The following is a 21580-nucleotide window of genomic DNA, read 5'->3' as shown; positions in this document are numbered from 1 at the left end:
AGTACACTCCACAGAATATAATTCCTAAGAAATGTGCTGGACTACAGTATGAACCATACCTATATGCCAGGCGGCTGTTCACACTGAGAAGGGTATTGCTTGCCTATGCCTTCTTTCAGAGGGCTGACTAATATTTCCACTAATGTTGCCATTGGCTTTACGGTGCTAGGTCAGTGAGCAAGAAGATATGAGGCTTATTCAGAGTTTACACTTTCATCTGAAGCAAGATGCAACAAATAGCAATGACAAGCAAAAACAGGGAATGATGAAGAATAAATGTTATGTGTAGAAAAATCGTAAGCTAACGAAATAGCTATTTCACACTTCAATGATTCCAAAATCATCTGAAAGTTTTTAACAAAAATCTCCACCTTTCATTCTGGCTATCACAGAACCCTGCTCTCCCGGGGTGTGAGTGACTTCTTGTGGCATCACAGCAGACGACGCTTTGAGGAGAGAGAGAGACACAGAAGAGCAGTGTTTTACATGTTCATTAAAGTATTTCATTAGACAAGCCATGGAGTGAAAAACAGAGATGCACATGAAAATGAAGTACTCCAAGCTGGCACCACTGGTGTAAGGAAAAGAGTAAGGGGCAACATAGTATTTTGAACTATTTTGCTTCATGGATTGTGGTCTGTATCTGGGACGAAGGATCCAGCAGAGCTTGACTGGCTGTCACCAGGGGATCTCAGCTGAATGCAAAGGTACCAGCTACTGCTGGAGCAGTAGCACCCCCGTGTCAGCACCCTGCCAGCTGGATGGGCAGCTCCACTTCAGAGCTAGGGATGCTCAGAGGGAGCAGAAAGAGGAAACTGCATTTTGTTTCATCGGAGCAAAGTAATTGATATGGTGGAATTGTTAAGGGAAATTTGAAAAAAAAAAAAAGAAGAAAAACCAAAACAGATTTACATTTCTCTGATGTGTAATCCTTTCTTCAGACAGGAAGATGTCTGAAGAAAATCTTCCCAGCTTCCAAAAACTTAAGGCCTATTTCACTATATTCGGTGTTATGATCCCAAAAGCCTAACAAGCAAGACCTGTGTCTTCATTCTTTAGGAATAAAGCCATTCCTGGCCAGAGCGCCATGGGAAAAGGAGGCACGGAAGTGTGGGTCTATTTAACCTTTGCCCCTCTAAGGCAGAGTATTGTGCTATGGGCACTCGATCCTCTTCTGTCCAACACATGCACTCAAAACACCTGGTGTGAACATCAGTCCATGTGCTGATACCTTGCACATCTGACACAGAGATGGTGTTCAGCTAATTCATTCTGAAATTTCTGAAATAACACTTCTCTTTCCTAAGCACCAGTGACAACAATAGAGAAAGCACACAATAGCAAAGAAGTAAAGAAACAGACATTAGTAGAGACATTACAAGCCAAGATACATATTTTAATCCTAAGGTCTTGTCTTCTCTCTTCAAATACACACCCAAATTGTCTTGTTCTACATGCATATATAAAACTACATATGAAACCTCAGGTAGGTATTATGAATATTTTTCATTAATCAGAGACCTATATTCATTCAGAAGAGTGTTTGGAAGTCTGGTTGCACCAGGAGTTCTACTTCCTGCAATCATTTAGTACATTTCTTCTGTGATCTTTTAGAAGCTTTTACATTAAACCCCATGCTTGCTATAACACTTGAAATAAACCCTGTGTGAACCTGTTTCTTCTTAAGAACCAACTGCTGCTTTCTCTTATGTAAAGAAAATTAAAAGATATCAAATTATTTGAATGTCCTAATGAATACAGTATCTACCAAGTAAATATGAAGTTATACATTGTCTCTCCTCCCAAATTCTGTTACCTGGCAAAAAAATCTGGACAAAAATATCTCACTTGAATTCAAGATATATATACGTATGTGTTTAACAGAGTTGCATTTCTAACACTTACATATAATAATGTAATAATAATAATATCTAACACTTACTAATAAACATTTTAATAATTGATTTCAGCTGAAAAATTCCTAAGGCTGAGCATAAACAAAAGAAAGAAGTATCTGCCTCTTGGTTAATGTTTCTATTCAAGTGTAGAGGTGAAGCTATAGATCCCAGAGATGGAAAAAGCAATTTGCTATTCTCACTGATATTTAGAACCCTATTAGCGGGTTTGTGGGAAAAAATGTCATATACTTCAAAAAAGCACACTATGAATTAATGTTTATAGATTTTACTACTTTTTCCAGCTCACTCGATTTTTATTCTCTACTCTTTGTAATAGTCTTAAAAAACTTAGAATTATAATTTTCTCCCTACAGATGCTGTCTTTTTCTATCAAGCAAACACCGATCCCTTGTGTTTCTCCTCTTTTCCTCCCCTTCCACCTCTTTATTTTGAATGGACATAAAATTATCCCGGATATTTCTGTGTTTAACATCAACAACTTCATTTTACATGGGCCTAATACAGGGTCCACAATAACAATCATAGTGCTGTATATCACGAAAGATTTCAATTCTTTCATCGCATGGCACTTCTTTTCCTATTGACTTTGGGCTGGACTGGGAGCGCAGAGCCTGCTGTGCATCACGGGCATGTGCACACCAGCAGCCACACAGGGAACCCCAACCTGCTCAGCTGACACTCCCAGGGAAGAGCTACAGGTGAGAATCTGTTCATCTCTACCTACTAGAGATGACCTTTCGCTGTGTACAGGCCTATGTGGGCTGCCAAGAACACCAGCAGAAGGCAGATGGACACGTATCAATGGCTCAGAAAGCCTGAACCAAAAGTATTGCCAATCATAGATAGGGGTACATGAAATTTTCATCTGTTCTGATCCTGGAGGTCTATAGTTTAATAATTGATTGATACAACATAGTTCACTTTATTCACTCATCAAGTCTGGGTTTTGCGTTCGGCAAGGAGCTTCCTCTGAAACTCAGTAAGAGCAGCAAGAGACTGACCCCAGTCAGGAGCGTATGACTTCTCAAATCCACCAACATGCACACTGGGACAGCTGCGCAGGCTGATCTATCAAGATTAAGAAACCAACAGAAAACTTGATGTGGGATGTCCCCAAATACTCCTATTCTAACAGCTAACAGTTCAGGCTGTACTGAAACCTGCTGAATCTGGAAAAGCTTTCCTTCATTTCTTATATGAGGATCAGATCAGGGCAACTGACTTTTCACACGGAATACATCGTGCTCCTAGTCTTTGGCTATTTTTATGCTATGATACCAGGTATGATTATCTCCATGGACAGAGTGAGGCACAGGTTGTTAAAAGTCTAGTTAGACAAAAATTCCAGGATTCTCCCTTGCACCCCAGAAGTTCTCTTCCTCTTTAATTGTGGTATTTCCAATGGAAAAAAAATATATCTCTATTGTAATCAAAATCTTTGGCATGGTATTTGTCCTAGTCAGGGAGGACAAGTTGGGTTCACAATTGTCCTGGTCTCAGTTGCGCTGGTTCACAATTGTGCTGGTGTAACAGATCTGAATGATGGCAGAACCAGACCTCAGAACGTTTCTGTTACACTGCTTTTACTGCACCATTATTTTTAACTTATCCTGTGATGAGACATAAAGACAACAAACCCCCTGGATTCACACCGATAGAACTCCCCTGACTTCGGGAGAGTCAATGCTTGTTTAGCTGTTATTAACTGCCCCGAGGGTGTTGTGAAGTCCACAACTAACATCTGAAATACATGCCAAGATCAACAATAGGATGCACCAGATAATCTTCCTCTCTACTGAAGACTGCTCTAAACTTTAAATGCTTCTCTTCATCTCATGTCATACACATTAAAAATGACTATTCAGTCGCTTTTATAAAATCCATATACTCCCAACTCTGTACCCAGAGGGCTATTTACTAGATTATAAAAGGACAGATACCTATTTTGCAGACACCTGCCCTTTTTATAATTCAGTCTGAGAAAAGGAGAAACAACTGGGAGTTGGAAGACCTCAATACCAAAGATGTACCGGTAATGAGTAAAAGGAAAAGTTTGATCTCTTCAAAAATTCATTTCAAGCGTAACTGAAGTGTGACAGGCAAGCTGACGAGGACACCATTTGTGGTGGACACTCAGATGGCTAGAGACAGAACACTGCTCCATTGCCCAGCCAGCACAAAACAGCGTACCTCATATTCTTACCTGCCAGGCCAGCAAACATCAGCAGGATTTTCAGTAACTGCGGAGCTGCCACGCAACATGGGGTGCGTGTAGCTTCAACATGTCCACAAGTTTCCACAGGGTTATACTGAGTGCTTTCTGCGCTAGTTTGTTTATGCACACTTCCCACGAAGCCGTCCTGGGAGCACCAGCACACCTGGAGGGTCTGCAACACACAGGTACCCCCTGGCTCTCGCTAAGAATCCTCCTGAGCCCTGCAGGGAGCACCAGGATCCTGGGTGCACCCAGCCCCACTCTGCTGCCCCTGCATTTGCCTCCAACAGGGAATAAAATGTGGGAGGGCAGCTTCTTAATCATAAATGATCACACAAAGTCATGATCTTTAAAAATAAAATAAAAATAAATTAGAGAACTTCTAGACAGTGCAACAGCTAACTATTTCCCTATGGCCCTCACCTAAAAGAAACACCTTTGCATGTTTTCCCTAGTGAAATATGTCAGTCCGTAACCTCAGCTCATACATGCTCGCAGTAATTAGGTCAAGGAACTAGACAATCTTTTGTTGTTGCTGAAGCAAGTCACAAACTAATCTTCATTCTGTTGGAAGTTTTCTTCCTTTTAAATAGTTGAAGACATTTATTATTTAACTTCCTGCTTTTGACAGAATTTTATTAAAAGAAATTGATTTTACTAGCTCAGACTATTACATTCTGCTGAAGGATAAAACATCATACCTCATTTTCTTTCCTGATTTTTGTTTGGTAAGAATATTTTAAAAAATTCAATAAGCTGTTGACTGAAATATCCAGTATTATAAGTGTCATTCTTTAAAAGGTTATTTTTTTTAATCAGATAGCAATACACTAGAAACTCTGTAAAAAAAATAAAACCCCCAAACTTACTTTTAAAATATTATTTTAGGAAGATTACATTTTAACAACCAAATGCAACAATATGTTATGTTACATTCTGAGCAGAATGTTTACCTTTCACTGAGTTTCTTTGCCAGCTGTGTCAGCGTTGACTGCAATGGTTTATGTATTAAAAAAATATTAAAAAGATCTGTTTATTTTTTTTTAATTGCCACAATCATGCCAAAAAACACAATGTGTGGGCTGCAGGCAGAATGCTGGGAGCAATATTATTCATGTTAAAAACTGTTGCCTGATTTGCTTTCTTTGAAAATTAGGATACTATAAATAGGAGCCCACTGGGATTTGTCGATTGTAAGTTTTCTTATAAAAGCTGCTAGGACGAAACTTTTGAAAGACTTACAAAACATAAAACAATCAGAACTATTGCATTATGGCTTATTATTTCCCTTTGGCCTAGATTAGACCTTTATTTTTGAAGAGAGTTACGTATTCGAGATGGATCTACCTCCTATTTCTGTGCATATGTCCAAACACTAGATTTTTAAAAACGTTATAGAAAGATTTATTGGCTTTTTACATCTTAAATTCTTTCAATAAGCCAACTATCTTTAGTCACTGTTTTGTTCATCATTATAAAAAATGTTGTATCACCAAACTCATAACAATTCTACGTTGCTTGCTTTATGAAAATCCCTCACAAATCACTTTGAACAACTCAGAAATTAAGTTATATTACTCCATTACCAAAATGTTGTGTCAAGCCAGCATCCCACAAGAGTACCACAGTTGTCCTTTACCTTATTTACCACTACATTAGCATTTTAGTGCATTTTCTTTGTTGCTTGCTTTATAGCTGATAGAAGGCATGCTTCCACCCCCCCACCGCCCCACCCCCAAAAAAAAAAACCCCAAACAAAAAAACAAAAACCAAAAACGCAAGCAACCAATAAACTCCCCAAAACACAAAAAAAACCCTTATTTGAATAAAAAAGCAAGAAGAAAGTATTGCAGAGATTTTATCAAGTACTTTTTTCTATGATAAATTATACATGACATTCACCATTAGAAAGCTGGCATTTTGACCTGCACTTGGAATGGGAAGCAATGGAAGCTATTGGGATATGCTGACTTTTTAACAGTGAACACAGGGAAAGAAATACGAGATACTGCTATTTTCGCTGTGAGCAAAGGGCCAGCAAAGCAATCGCACAGCTTTTAAGACCTATCTAAATTCCTAGCTTTGCCCACTGGATTCTGTAAAGTACAAAGAAACATTTTTTCCAAACACTTCAGTGTTTGGCTGTTTTTCTTTATGAGAAACAGTTTTTACATATGCATATTCATACTGCACTGCTTACATCAACCACACATCTTGAAAGTGGCGTGGGATTTTGGTGTCCATCTTAAAGCATGAAGCAAATGGCTTGATGGCCATTTTCCTGAAGGCACAACCTTTCATCAGGAAACTGGACCCTGTTCAGAGGAGTTTCAGCTGAAACACTTGGCATTACTAAGAAGTTGACAACCCAGTCAGATGCGGCTCCTCTGTTCTCTGTGTGTGACCTTGGAGTTTACTTAACTCCATGGTCTCAAACTTGGTTCAGCCTGAGATCCCAACCACAGCATTCACGCTGCAGGACAGAACAGCAGAAAACAGAGATGAAGAGGAGAATGTGGGAAACAGAGATGTGGTAACAGAAGAGAGGAACATCACCTTCAACACTGTTCCAACAAACTTTTAACTAGTGCCAAATTTTCCTTTGTAAATACTTGATGATGTTTATCACACTGCCATCATTATCTAAAGACATCTGCTGTCCTGATCTGAGGGTTTTCTTAGTAGAATTGTAGTTGAGTGAAAAACAAGAGCTCAATCCCATGTTTTGGTCTAATCAGAATTTAAAAAAAACACATTTAGCATAAAAAGGTGATAATTATCTCCTGTCCACCACAAAAATTCAATCAAAATGCGAAAGCTTGGATTTATCCTATGCAAACCATGAAAAAGCAATTAAGAGTGCAACACAACACCATCATATTTGATCAGGAAAGGTGACCCTATTCCAAGGACAAAATGATAACTAGTATCCTGAATCCAGCTCAGTGACCTTCTGGAGCTGGAACTTTCAATTATGCCAAATTAGCTGCGTCACATAGGCTGGCTTTGTGAGCGAGGCTGGATCAATGCAGTGCATTTCACTGATGATGACAATGATTTAATCAATCTCAGTCACTCAGTGGACAGCAGCGAGGATGTGAAATAAGGACCAAAAAAAGAACAACAGGATCTTTCATTGTCAGGGCTACCTTGCTGCTCCCTGCTTGCTCTTTTTCTTTAAATGCTAATTTGAAACTACAAAAAAAAATGTTAAGTAGCAATTTTGTAGAAGGGGTTTTGTCACATCTATTCAGGCTTATATTCTGCATGCCAAATTGCAACCTGGTGTTCAATAATGCTGTTTTTGACACTTCCGTGTAATAAAAGCAAAGATTCTTCTTTGCTCAAGGATGTCTATGACACTTTTGACACTTCTCTCCCCAGAATTGCAGGCAGCCCAGATGTTCTTTGCATTAAGCAGAGCATTGCCACAGCTGCTCGGGAATGTTGGAGGATATTGGGCTCTAGGCAAAAGTAGCAAAGGGCATCTTCCCTCTTTTTAACTGAGGAGTAATTTTTGGAATGTAAAAACCTTTTAATGTGCACGAAGTTAAAGCCTCAGAGGGACCGTATAGGCAAGCGACACATAGCATTTTCTCTGGCTCTTGTTTCGAGGTAAGTCAAAGCCATTACAGAGGAGCTGTTTCTGCTTCTGTTTGGAAAAATATTCCTTACCCATCTCCGCCAGCACGGCATTGCTGTATCTGTTAGACATCTGGATATGTTACAAGGCAGGCAAAAATGAGAATAACAGCACAGGTCTTGGTGATACCCTCAAGCCTTGATTTCTGTGGAGTCACAAGGGTGCAAGACCTAGCTACTCCTGGACTGTTTGGGCTTCTCAAGACTTGAATGTTTACAGTCACAAGTGTCTCCTTCCACAGCAGTGACCGCTGAAGGAGCCTCGGTGACATGCTTTGCCTCCGTACCCCAGTGTTCTCCCCAGTTGGGCTGAAGTAAGCGAAGACCACATTGTGTACCTGGAGGAAAAAGGTCTTTGCTGAAAAATAACCAGGTATTTTCTGCATCCTTATTTCTGCCCTTGCACTGTCCCCAGAACAGATGCTTGTGGGACTGAGCAGTAAACTGGACCTTTTTCCTCCTTTTTTAAAAAAATACATAGGCTCTTCTATTTAACAGAGGCCACACAAACAGTCGTTCTGTGCACAACAAAGTAACGTGGGATGCAGGAGTCCACGGGTAGCTCCCTCAACAAAAATACTCTTTAAACTAAAGCCCCAGGGCTTGCACAAGCCACAGCTCCTGTTAGTGGGTGGGCAGATGAGTCGGGGTCTTTCCCTTCCTCCTGCTGCACTTCAGCTCCATCTTCTGGAGCCACCCACCGCATGGGAAGAACCACCCTTCCACACCATCACTGCCTTTACAGCAGAAACAGGTTAGCAGAAAGTCTAATTAATCAGTTTCCTCAGAAAAACACATGTGCTAGAATGTTTTATTTTGAAATAAAACTTTTAATTTGGAAATTTCAGTTAAGGGATCTATTTTTAAGTACTTGCAACAGACATGTCTCTACTGGAAGGATTATTTTTTAAACAGAAATTCTTTCTGATTAATACCACTTTTAAAAGGTTTAACACAGCTCAGAGAGCTGTTATTTATGCCCTTTTATACACACTTCCAAAATTTAAGGTAGTCATGCCACCTTCTTTAAAATTACAAGAAATGGAACAATATGTTTTGTAAGAGTCACTGGTATGTCTCTTCTGGTATCTCCAGGGAGCTGTGCAAGTGGCACAGGCATTTCTTAACCAGCATCTTACTGGGATTACTCTTTGCCTGACTTTTGTCTGCGGCTTTATAACGAGCTCACTGGTGCAGGCTCTGTCTGAGATGTTGGCTTATAAGTGAAGTGGGAACAGCAGCAGCCAAAGTGCGTAGCGGGGGAAACTGGGATTTCTGGGTGCTGCCAGATCGGACTAGCACAGTTCCTGTAAAACTCCCATCATCTGGGAAGAAAGATTACTCGTGGCATCCATACTGGGATTTTTCTGTTGCACTGCCAAGCCATCTCAAATGCATGCCAGCTTTATCGAGGATCCATTAGCATACCAAAAGAAAGGCAAAGAACATCAGCAGGCTTTGTTACACCCTGCCACCAGCTCCTAAACAATACCTGGGATTGGGATTCCACCTGGCACTGCAACCCTCCCTGGTCCTGACCAGACCCAGACTAGGGCTGTCCCTGGCGAGTGCAGGGCTTGAGTCTGTTGACTTTGTGGTCCATGTCATAAATTTTTGTCCCTGTTTGGGATAGAGTGCTACAAACCCATCAGGGATGATGCTACTTTAGCAACAGTCGTCATGTCTGCTCCTTTTCTAGACATATTCCCTAGTGTGGGTGTCACTTTCACAGTCAAATGCCACTGGACGCAGAGTTACGGTGGTGATTGCTATGGAAAATGAGAAACCCAAGGACAAATCATTTTAACCGAAGAGTCAGCAATGGAAAATGGCACTCATCCTTTTACACCATAGTGCCTCCCAGCTGGACCTGGGTTCTGCAAAATGGGGAAAGGAGTCCAGAATTGCATATATCCATTATCCTGTATGGTTCAGGAGGACAAGCTCATTAGGAACTATTGCTTCATTAGGTAGTAAGAGCTGCCCTGTTGTCAGGCTATGATCTATTTCTTAGCTTGGATTGTGCCACAGATTTTGTCTCCCACATACCAATCATAATTGACTACCACACCTCGCTGCTTTTGGTGATGGAGGGTAGATTTTGCTTTAAGAATTGTAAGTTAGAGTTTCAGTAATACCACAGTAATATCTGCTAAACATTACTCAGTATAACCCATGTATGAGTATGTCCTTACTTCTCCTTTCTGGTATGGAAAGCGATCACTTGCCAAACGTCTACAATTATTAGCAGCTCTCGTTACAGGGCTAATCTACATTCAATGATTACATATACCTGAGTCCACACTAGTAACAAAACCACCGAACCACACCTTGCCAACATATGTTTACCATTGCATTTAAGAAATGCCCAAATGCAAATCAAATAGTAAGATGAAACCACGAACACCAACTAAAAATATTTTTTGAAAATGTGACTGTTTTGAAGACACTGAAGGGTACAGGGGAAAAAAGGCAAGGCGCTCCTTTATTCTATAGGGGTCCTTTTAAGGTTTGTTTTTTGAAGGCAAAATGGATTAACATTTAATCTGTCATTAAAATGATATAATACTTGCAAAGAAATGAGTCAGAAAACGATGATACCTTAGAAAGTTCTATGTTATTTCTTAGGCTTCTAAAATAAGTGCTCAGACACAACTGCATAAGTAGACTTCAAAAGATTTGATACACCAGCAGCTGCAGCAAATACATGGCTTTTTCTATTTTAATAATCCACTACTTCTAATAGGCTCTACAAGACAAACACGAGTAGAGATCAGAGGGGGATCCAGATTTTATGTTCTACCTACACGATTCTGAAAACAGGGTAGTAATTACAGAAATGGCTGAAGCTTGCATGATGGTTGGTTTGTGTAAGTGAAGTACTTCCCCAGTGTTTCTCTTCTCCAAGTTCAATGATTAACTCCACTTAAAACCCTATCCTTGTGTGCCTGTTGACAAAAATCTCTGCAACATAAAAGATTTAATAGCAATGCTTGGCATGGAACATTTTGGCAAAATGAACCAAACGTCACATCAAACACAGTTGAAAGGCAAACTTCCCAGCCAACAGAACAGTTTTATCAAACTCCAAATTCTGATGTTCTTTTATTGTGGCATAATCAAAATTACTTCTATCTTATAGAATTTCTTTAGTCAAGGTGAAAGTATTTTAGATATTGTTATTTGTCTTCTTTGCATGGATGTAGTACATATTCTCTCATGGCAAGACTCTCTGCTTCCTTACTTGAAACTCTAAAATATATCACTGTCCTGTTTCACAAAATTTAAAGCTGTTCTGTCGAATACACAATTTTCATTTGGATTTTTTTTTAAAAAAATCACGCCTCATTTATTTAGAAGCTCTTTCCCTTATCTCTGCTCCAGCTATTTAAAGCATTGCCTTTCTGTTTATCAAAGCCAACTTTCTTCCTCCTCCCTCACATTTTTAAAGATAAAAAAATTAAAAAGTAACCTTTCCACTGACATTATTCTCATAACACATATCAAATCGATTTGAAAACATTAGATTTGCCAAATTTCTCCTGCATGTTGAACTGGAATCTAAATATAGCTCTTTTATTTATGTAAGTGGAGGCTTATTTATTCAAGAGACAATTTTTGGAGGATTTTCCTAATGAATATGGAGAGAGCAGCTAAAAAATTTGAATTAGTTTTTAATTTTTGGAACATCAATTTTCAGACAATTTTTGGACATATAATTAAACATGAAGTTAATTATCTGTTTACAAGGACTCTTTTAATGCATGGCTTTCACTGCAGAGAGGCTGTGCAGGCAGGCTGTAGTCGCAGCCCAGGGCTGACACTGCTGCCAGGCAGGAGGCTACTGCACATACCGCACTGCTCTGTAGGGCGCCCTGAAGGGACCCCCAGCAGAGGCAGGACCCAGGGAACAACAGCTCCAGGCCCTTTCATCCAGCTTCTTCCTTTCATGTCCACTAAGATGACCAGACTGAACATGCACAAGGGGTTCCCTCACAGAGGGGAAAGTTTTGGCCCTTGTTATGACAGGTTGAAGTCCAGTTGGAAGTGCATCCCATGAACTGGAAATGTGTTCTCAGCAAAAATCCCTGTTTTCACTCATTTTTAATTCTCAAAACCTGCAGCTTTCCTGCCGAGCTGTTACATGATTTCCACAGATATTTGTAAAGTTCAAAGGAAATCCCCTTAGATTTTTTTTGTTATGAAAATGAGATCAAAATAGTGCTTTTCCTGTTTTATAAATACATTTAAGATAATCCAAAAGCTAGCTGAAGCTCAGAGCCTCACATTTCTCTTGAATATTTACATCATGCTAAAACTTCAAGGCACTGTCATGCCTGACCCCCCTGCGCTGAGCAGTGTCCCAAAGAGCGACGACCCTGCAGACATGTTTGACATGCTGGACTGTAAGCGGGTGAACAGTCCTCACTGAAGTAAAGTAACACAAAATAAAGTCAGAGGTAATGGGAATTTTTAAGGCTCCACGAATCCTACAGTGAGCCCTGCACAGACTTGGAAGCCTGTATTTTTGGAGTTTCTTGAACAAAGTCTAGATTTTTTTTTGCTGAACTATCACCACAGAGGTAACATCCCACAGGTAAACACATCTACAGCACCCGAGCACCAAAAGCACTGCACACTGTCCCTGAAACGGCACTTGTTGACACCCACCTCGTCAACAACCAGCTGAAACTACATCTGTTCACTGCTGCCCTCATTTCACAGGCATGTCAAACCTATGCTCATGTCATCCCAGTGACTACAGGCAAAAAATATTTGGTGATTCCTAACCGATCTCCTTTGTGCACACGGGAACGGATCACCCATTTCAGCCAGGGGTGTCATGGAATCATAGAATGGTTTGGGTTGGAAGGGACCTCAGAGACCATCTAGTTCCACCCCCCCGCCACGGGCAGGGACCCCTCCCACCAGCCCAGGGTGCTCCCAGCCCCATCCAGCCTGGCCTTGGGCACTGCCAGGGATGGGGCATCCACAGCTGCTCTGGGCAGCCTGGGCCAGCGCCTCGCCACCCTCACGGTGAGGAATTTCTTTTTAATATCTAATCTAAATCTACCTAATATCTAATCTAAATCATGTACACATCCTCTGTTTTGTTCACTCCAACACAATCCACATCACTAGGTGGTTTAAAACCATTCCTAGTTAGTACATAGTCTAGTGAAAATAAAAGGAAACTCCAAATATAAAGTTATGAATATGCAGTTAAAACTCAGAAAACAGACTAAAGGGGAAACGCTTAATCCTGTACAGAAATATTGGTGTAAATGTGAAGTTGACTGCTGACATGAGTGGAAGATCTTCAAATTTATACTGGCAGAAATAAGACAATCTAGCTAACAGTTCCTAACTATACTAAATGAAATAATAGCTCTCAAATAACATATTTGTAACATAGAATAACCTCTCACTTAAACGAATCCCATGTCTATATTTTCATCAGAATAACACTTCCAATTGCAGTGTAAATCTGCCTGATTTGTCTGGAGATCTGATGTGCTAATATTTTTATCTTTCTCAAGCATCACACATTCTTTTCTCCATAAGAAGTATCCATGTAATTTCAGTACCTGCTGGCCTATACAATGTGACATGTCTTTTTTGTACAGATGTGAAAAACTGGGGTGATAGCATTGGTTCTGAAACCTTTTCCTACGAGAGGTGTCCTGTTCTACTAAGAAGGATTCAGCTTCTGTTTGAGTTTTGTTGTAGGATAAGTCTTGTTTAATTTTATTTTTCATGTTAAGTTGCAATCTTGCACAAGTAAGAGCTGGTATTTTCACAAAAGCTGTAATATTCTGCCCTTTAGTTTTCATAAAATCCTGTATTCTGAACATGTCTTCAGACAGTTATGTGAATTATTTGTTAGCTGTTAGGCAGATTTATGCTTTTCATCTTAGCCTGAACTTCTCTCACGAGCATTCAGATAAATTATTTTGAAGGCGTTCAGGAGCTAAGCATCCAATTGTATTACGTTAATATTACAAGATATCTATATTCATGCATCACAAATGACTGTGCTACAGTTTACTTAATATTTTGCATTATTATATAAATATGAGTCTTTATGCCAATGCATTAGCTCCCTTTTCCCCCGGTGTTTAAGACCGTACTGAAGTCCCATTGATGCCATAATTGAGGTTAAGCATGTGCATAAGTGCCATTTGAGCTGGGGCCCTATTCCCCAACGTGCCGTTTGTCTCTGGCAGATGACGGAAGATTGCTTTACTCTTTGCTTATTAATATAAATACATTTTATCCTCTCTTTGCACTAGCTATGTGCCACAGAATCATTTTTATGATTATGTTATTTATAGTCACGCACATTTCAGGAATATTCCATATACCTATATGTGGAATTACACCTGAAAATGCAGTAATTCAAACTTCAAATGCTATTTTGGGGGAAATACGGGTTTCTAACTTTAAAGTGTATTTCAGTGTACCCAGCAGGGGTAAATTAAGATTAAGCACTGAACTTTAACTCTGTGTTTACAGGCTTTGAGCTTCGTTGTGCCACCTTAACATAGAATATTTGTTACAAGGTTTCTTGAATAAGTGATTCTCATCCCCTTTGTAAGGAAAATTGACTCCATTACAGGAGAGAAGAGACATCAAGCTAACATTACATGAAGTCATAATCCTCTATTGAGACATCACACAATGACATTGTTAACATTAGTATGCAATATTTATTACAAATAAAAGAGGCTATTGAGGCCTTCAACCCATAAGCAGATCTGTGTGGATGACTTCACTGTAGGAACACAGTGGAGTTATAATGAGGATAAAAGATTTATTTATACCTAAATATGCTCTCATTAGTAATTCTGCACTAGCATGTAACAAAAACAATTGGAGGACCAGCAGGGTTTTGTGGTTTGTTTTTGGTTTTGTTTTTGCTTTTGGTTTTTTTTTTAATTATTATTTTTATTTTATTTTTTTAAATTGCTATTTATTGTTTGCACTTTAACTGTGAACACTGAGTAAAAAAAATAAAATAAGAAATTAGTTAATGAATTTATTGTGCTGTGTATTAAATAAGTCTCATGAATGAAGAATTACTCCATTTTTATGGGATACAGTAAGGTCCCATCACTCCATAACACAGAGATGCACAGGGCTGTTAGCTCAGACCTTGGCAAAAAGGGGAATAATTTTGGAAGAGGACCTTGCTGGACATGTAACATACAGTCATGAAGCACCACAGTGTCGTGTAAGATTTCTTACTGCCCTGCCTTTTTGCTATACTCTTTCCCAAACACCATTTTTTATATTTCTCTTAAGACTACAGTTACGGACTAACCCACACTGCACGAAAGGCACCCAAAGCCCTGCAGCCCCTTCCAAGATCTCTCATGGACTCTGCAATCTCAGCTCACAGCCTAGTTAAGGAAACTCAGCTTAACATCAAATCCTCCCTACTACCTCACTTTGTCTTACTGCTATAAATATCTCCCTCCTCTCTGGGGCCCGGGTTTTACTGTCAGACCATTGTTTCTCATTCACCTTTGTCAGGTGAAACCTACAGAAGTAAGGCATGGTTCAGAAATAAGAAATGGTTCAAGGTGTGTGCCCATATTTCACATTGAACTACCACTGCCTTTGTTCAATACCCAATCTTCCTTTTTGGCTAGCCTGACTTGTCATGCTTATTTTCTGTGTTTTAAACAGATCTGTTGGTAAAACTAAAATATTTGGGGATATTTCACTACTAATGGAACTATGTTACAAGACAAGTAAGTATGTGTATATATTACGTGGAGAATATTCCCTTTGTAACAAGAACCCACCCCATGACTGCCACTTAACAGAATCCCCAGGAACAAAACCACCCCAAACAAAAACCTAAAGGAATGCATTATTTTTTATCTTAGAAGAATGAAGTTCATCAGGTATTCATTTCTCATCTTGGGAATTACATTGACATGGTTCATCTCTTTCTAAAACTGCATTTAAGTTGATTACATGTAAGCTGACTGATAAGCAAATCTTATTCATATTGAAAAACAAATCATTTAAATTAGAATCACTCAGCTCGGCAGAGAAAGTCCTTACCAACAATTACAGAGAGAGCTGAAGAATTCTACTCCACCTCCAAATGTAGATGAAAAAACATTTACTCTTCCTGTTAATTCCAGCTGTTCATTTTCAGCAATAAAATCTCAAACATTTTTATTGAAAAATAAGGTCAACCCCTTGAAAAATACTCTTTCCTGTGATCTTAGCAGTCCTATGGTCTTAGACTCACCCTTTTATTCAGTCTTTGTACAAAATATTACTTATTCTGCTGAAAGCAGGATTTAAAAAAGAAAAAGCTTTAATTTGAAAAGTCATTTACAATTTTGAAAAACAAGACAATATTTCCAGCTAGATCTGCTTAAAGGAAGTAGCTGTAAAAAATTAAACACAGCTGATGTAAGTTACTTTCATTTCCTATGCCCTTTCTTTCACCACACTTGCAAACTCACATACTCCATTTAAAGAGGTAAGAAGATGACAGTATGTAAGTGCCTGTTACTATATAATGGAACAGAAAATTCAGAGATTGTATGAGTTTAATATAATAGAAACAACAGCCCGTTTAGATCCTACTACCCTGAGTCTGTGATGAAATGCCTGAGGGGAACAGAGAGACGAGCTTCATAATTTGGGTGAAATTCTTCCCATTTTTTAGAATTTATTTGCATATATGTAACCTTCTATAAGTACAGAGTATAGCTTTCCCAAGTATTCATTTGGGATTCAGATTATGAGCTTCAGCACACTATGTGACAATTTTTTTAAAAGTATTTCCCAGTTTATAATTCCATTTGCTTTGTGCTAATGTTGCACAATACAAGCGGGCTCGGAAGGTATTCCCCACCACCTCTCCTGTCAATCCAGCTCTCAACTCTAACTCCCCCAGGTTTCAGCCCAAGTCCCATTAAAACCAGTGGAAATGTTCCCACTGACTTCAGTGGAAGCCAGATCAATACAGATCTTAAATTCAGTTATTGGACAAATATTATTTTCTTATGATTCATGCATTTGTCAGGCATAAAAATAACCCAGTTTTGTTTCTTTAATGGGTTTTTCACAGTAATCTAGGTGGCTGGTGCATCTGCAATCTGACAAAACAGATTATCTCTTTTTGCAGAGAGTGTATATAAGTTTCCTCATCTATCTCAAAAAAAGTATCACAAAGCTATTCAGAACTCAGTACACGTTCTTTCCTCTTCACAACTCATTTTTTTTTCTTTTTTTTTTCTTTTTTTTTTTTTTTTGTGACAACCTAGGCAATAATTCACAGCTCACTGGGTCTCCTAAATAACCCCCTTTATATCTACATGGTAGGCATTCCCCCATTACCCAGCAGGATTCAGCTGTACTGGCAGGCAGTCATTAGGCATTCTTTAGACTTTGGAGGTTTAACATACCCTTCTCTAGTTAGTGTCTTTGAAAACACCCTGTATGGTTACCATCTCAACAAATATATAGCAAATCTTGACAATTTAACAATAACATAAACTGTGTCATTTTGTAATTTCTAAGTGGTTCCTTCTTTGGGTCTCATCCAGACTTCCACATGAAGCCTCTCAAGCTCAGAGGCACTTCACCCAATGGAGGATTGTTGTTTCTTTATTTTGCTGGAAATTAAATAAGCCAGTTCAGTCGCTTTGCTAAAACTTCCATTAAGTGTATACTTGCTTCACATTATGTATTGCAGTTACTTTAACCCAGCACCACCAAGAATTCCGGGGGAAATGAAAATGATGCAAAATCGCACATTCTATTCATGAATGGAGAAAAGTCCTTCTGGGAAACAGAGATGAACTCAAATAACGGTAGTAAAATGTGTTATGAGACAGATGCCCAAGTCTAACCCTCACAGAAGAGATTTTCACCACAAGGTTGACCTTCACTGGAAAGATACAACCTGAGCACAAAAGAAGAGTCAAATTTCCAGGGCTGCCGCTCTGACTGAGGGAGCTCCCTGACTGCCCTCCTCCGCTGCCTACAGAAAGTCATCAAAGACACTGCTCTATAGCCTGCCTTGACACTGACATCTCCTGAGTAAACTACTAGGTCACTTAGTCCATCCCTTTCCTAACACATGGACCACAGCTACAATTATAACAACTCTTTGAATTCTTTAGTAAGTATCAAGTTATATTATGAAGGCTTGTAAGAATATAAAAGAGAAAAAAAAAAAAAACAAACCCACCAGAGAAGGTAATTCATAGTACCATTACTGATGCTTGGAACTGGTAATTTTACTTGTTCTGAGGAAACCTCCAAACAATCCTGGAGTGACAGTTTGCCAATCATGCCTAGAGCAGTTTGCATCCTATGAGCCTTGAATTGACACAAATGTTCAAACTGGATTTGTTTACTGCATGGATAAATATTTCAAATAAATGTATCAAAAGGGCTTACATCAGCAAAAAACCTCAAGGAAAGTGATTCTGTTTTGAAGAAAAAAAAGAATACAACCATCTTATTGTTTCTAATTGGAATATTCTTTTCAATATTACCTGAAAATTTAATTGGGGTATCTGTTTCTTTGACGAGAACCACAGCCTCATAATATAATGCCTCATGTGTTGCATAAAATGTTGTTGGATATGCCCAGATTTAAGGAGCAAATTCAGAGTAAATCATAGAATAAGAGCCATTCACACTGATCAGAAGACATGACAGAATATGAAAAGTATGTGGTGATAGTCTGCAAAGTCATTGCTCGCATTAGCAAAATCAGTAAAAGCATTTTGAAATTTTTAAGACCAATAAGACCAAAAACAAGTATATTTTTCCCATGGTTACAAAGTTCAAGTAACACACTGACGGCACCGAATAATTCACCACCACACTTGTAATGAAAGGAAGGGGCCCAAACATACACAAATTGCTTGGGGTTTTCTTTAATCAATATGAGTAATTCTTGGTTATATTTTTTTCTTATGGCATCCTGCAGCTTCTGGAGACTCCTCTTTCACTTTTAAAATGTCTGTTGAACACAATATCCCTTTATAATTTGAAATGCTTTGATAATGTTTCTTTTAAACTGATTATTTGTTTAAAGTTCAAGCTAATAAAACTAACATCCTATTAAAAGAAAGCCTGGGTGCAGAGCAGTATTTTTGGATGCTAATTGGTCATGTTACCAGCCATCCATGAAACATATGCTGAAAACACTCAAAAGTGTTCAGAAATGCCTCTCTAAGTCATAAATCTTTTACAGGTACAATTATGTGAGAGCAGGAATAGGAAAAGCACATTCAACATCTGGAGTCGGATGAGTTTACTGAAGTAAAATTGCAAAATTAAATTTAGATGAACTTAATTAAAAAAGGGGATCCAATTTAATACGGACATTCATCAACTCATTGAAAACCTTTCTTGCCTCAAAAAATGTAATAAAGTATGAACACAAAAAAACATATAAAAGCTGAAACGAAGTGTGAAGGGGTGGTCAAATAAAGAAATGCACTAAGAAGTAACACTCTTCTTTCCTCACTTTAACACACGTGCATATACACACATTTTTTTTTTAATTGTACATAATAATAAACTATTTTTTGACTCTGTAACTGCGGAACAAGTGAACTGGTCATCTGTATGCCCTGAAGGTCATTAATCCTTCTGAGGCATATGCTACATATTTACTGATAGCGTGAACATGGAAATTTCTCTCTCTCCCTGTGTGTATTTATAGCTGGTCAAATTTTTCTCCTAGGTCCTAAAGGACTTTATCTGAAACCAGTTGTATTTCTTAGTGCTTATGTGTTTGTTACCCATGTTGCTCCTGCTGAAGTGAACAGGAGTTTTGTCACAGGGCTGGGCCTTGGATGACTTATAATGGATTTTCGTTTGCCTTCATTAAGACAGAACAAATGAGGCTCTCTTGCTTTCCTTTACTGGGTCATTAGTGTCTTCTGTTTCCAGGGGAAAAAGATCTAGTAGTTCAGTACCAGTCACTCCTAGCTTCCAGGAATTCTGTCTGTCAGAACAGCACTGACTTTCAGCTCTCCAACTTATGAGTGCACACAGAACTTACTAGTGTCAAACAACCATTTGAAAAGTTTAGAATTGTGTTATTAGGATCATATTATTTCCTTACAAAACTGCCTTGATAGTCCATTGTTCTGCACCTTGGTTATGTGATCAAGTAACATGATATGAATGCTGTATTCTTTTATTTCTAATAAAGTGCGTTACTAGTACAGTATGCTCTGAGGGAGATACTGTCCTTTATTAGGAACACATTCCAACATTATAACAGTTACCCAGCAATAAGGAAATGTAATCTGTCTTGAGGAATCATGATAACAAATTATTATGCTCATTTTTTTATGAAAAGAGCATGATCGGATAGGAATGCTATAGTTGTTGAACACACCTTTAAACTGAAGCAGAGATTTTATTGAACTACTTGGTTAATGATAATAAATTGCTAGAGGGATGCTGAATACTGGGGTTTTTTTTCCCCTATCAGAAGAGTTCTAGGTTTTGCGGTTGAATATACTTCAATAGCCTAGAATCATCAGGACTTGGAAGTGGTGATGCTTCATATGTGTATCACAGGGATCTAAAACCAGCATGAGCATGACTGGACAGGGTGAGGTCGAAGGGCTCTCTATATCCTGCCTCTAACAGTGGCCATTGGAGTACAGCGCGCAGTGGTATGCCTCCTCTGCCCTCCCACTTTCCCCAAGGTCCCAAAATATTTAATGCAGTATGTGGCATAATGGTGAGAATAATTTTGAAGAAAATATCAGCACAGACAATATTATAATATAAAAATTGCAACTTTCTTCCCGCAAAAGCTGAACACTTACAAACCAACAAGATTTCCTGTTAAAGAACTACCCCACACTACCCAGTAACATTTTTCCTGAAAAGTTATTCCAAACTGATGCAGAAGTATGGCAGGACTCAGCTGTTCCCTCTTCCTTTTCTCTTTAACCAAAGCTGAGAATTTATCTCTGCACCAGAAATTCTGAGCTTCAAGATGCAGAGAGATTGCATACCTTCACAAGGGCTCCACAGCAGTATTTGAGAATCTGACTCAAGGTCTGAGCAATCAGACTAGTTACCGCAAAGATAGCATTAGAGAGGAAAATAATTTGTAATTTTACAACTTATTGCTCAGTTTTCAGCAAGAGGAAACCACTGAATTTCCTTTTTGTGCATTTTACTTTCTCTCTGGAGCCTGCCCACCATCCTTCTGTAAATGGTTACATTCTTCAAAATGTACAATGTCAAGCCTTCTGAGAGGAGTTACTTAGTAGAGAGGACAATAAAAATGGCCTTTCCGATTTTAGCTTGATGAAAATAGCTCAGAACTTGCATTCTGAGCTCAATCCCTTGCAGATCAATATATATTCTTACATCCCTCTATCCTTGCATTGGTCAAGAGGAAATACTTCATTTTTCACACAGTTTCAGTGTAAAATAACAGAAAACGGTAATATTCTAATGTGGTTTGCTAAGGCATCTTTAGACCTTACCACTGAGACCAAATGTGAAGATCCTCAAATTGCTGGCATCGGTGTTCCTGTAGTCTGGCACGAATTCAGTTGAGTGATCCTGCCAAAAGTCAGAGGAAAATATTCATCAGACAGATGATTATTTTTAATCACACTTTCCCAGTACCCATGGAAGCCTTACTTTATAAATGCCTACTACAGGTTTAATGATAAGACCATTAAAATAGATCTGAACGCAACACACCAGCATGTTGGCTTTTCAAGTGACTGTGAACCTGAGTATTGATTCCCACAGGGTATTTTGGTACTTTCTA

The 21580-nt window shown here is 38.8% G+C and overlaps 1 protein-coding gene across 1 annotated transcript in view; it reads right to left on the bottom strand.

Annotated features, from left to right (window-relative positions):
* Window positions 1-21366, bottom strand: part of SEMA6D (semaphorin 6D) — a 138135-nt gene extending 116769 nt beyond the window's left edge. Inside the window, exon 1 of the mRNA XM_027792527.2 lies at window positions 21288-21366. The gene's annotated coding sequence lies outside the window, so the exon portion shown is untranslated. The remainder of the gene's footprint in view (window positions 1-21287) is intronic.
* Between the last annotated feature and the right edge of the window lie 214 nt (window positions 21367-21580).

The sequence above is a fragment of the Falco peregrinus genome, chromosome 1 (assembly GCF_023634155.1).
Source record: "Falco peregrinus isolate bFalPer1 chromosome 1, bFalPer1.pri, whole genome shotgun sequence".
Classification (NCBI taxonomy): Eukaryota; Metazoa; Chordata; class Aves; order Falconiformes; family Falconidae; genus Falco; species Falco peregrinus.
This window is presented reverse-complemented; position numbering and strand designations above follow the sequence as displayed.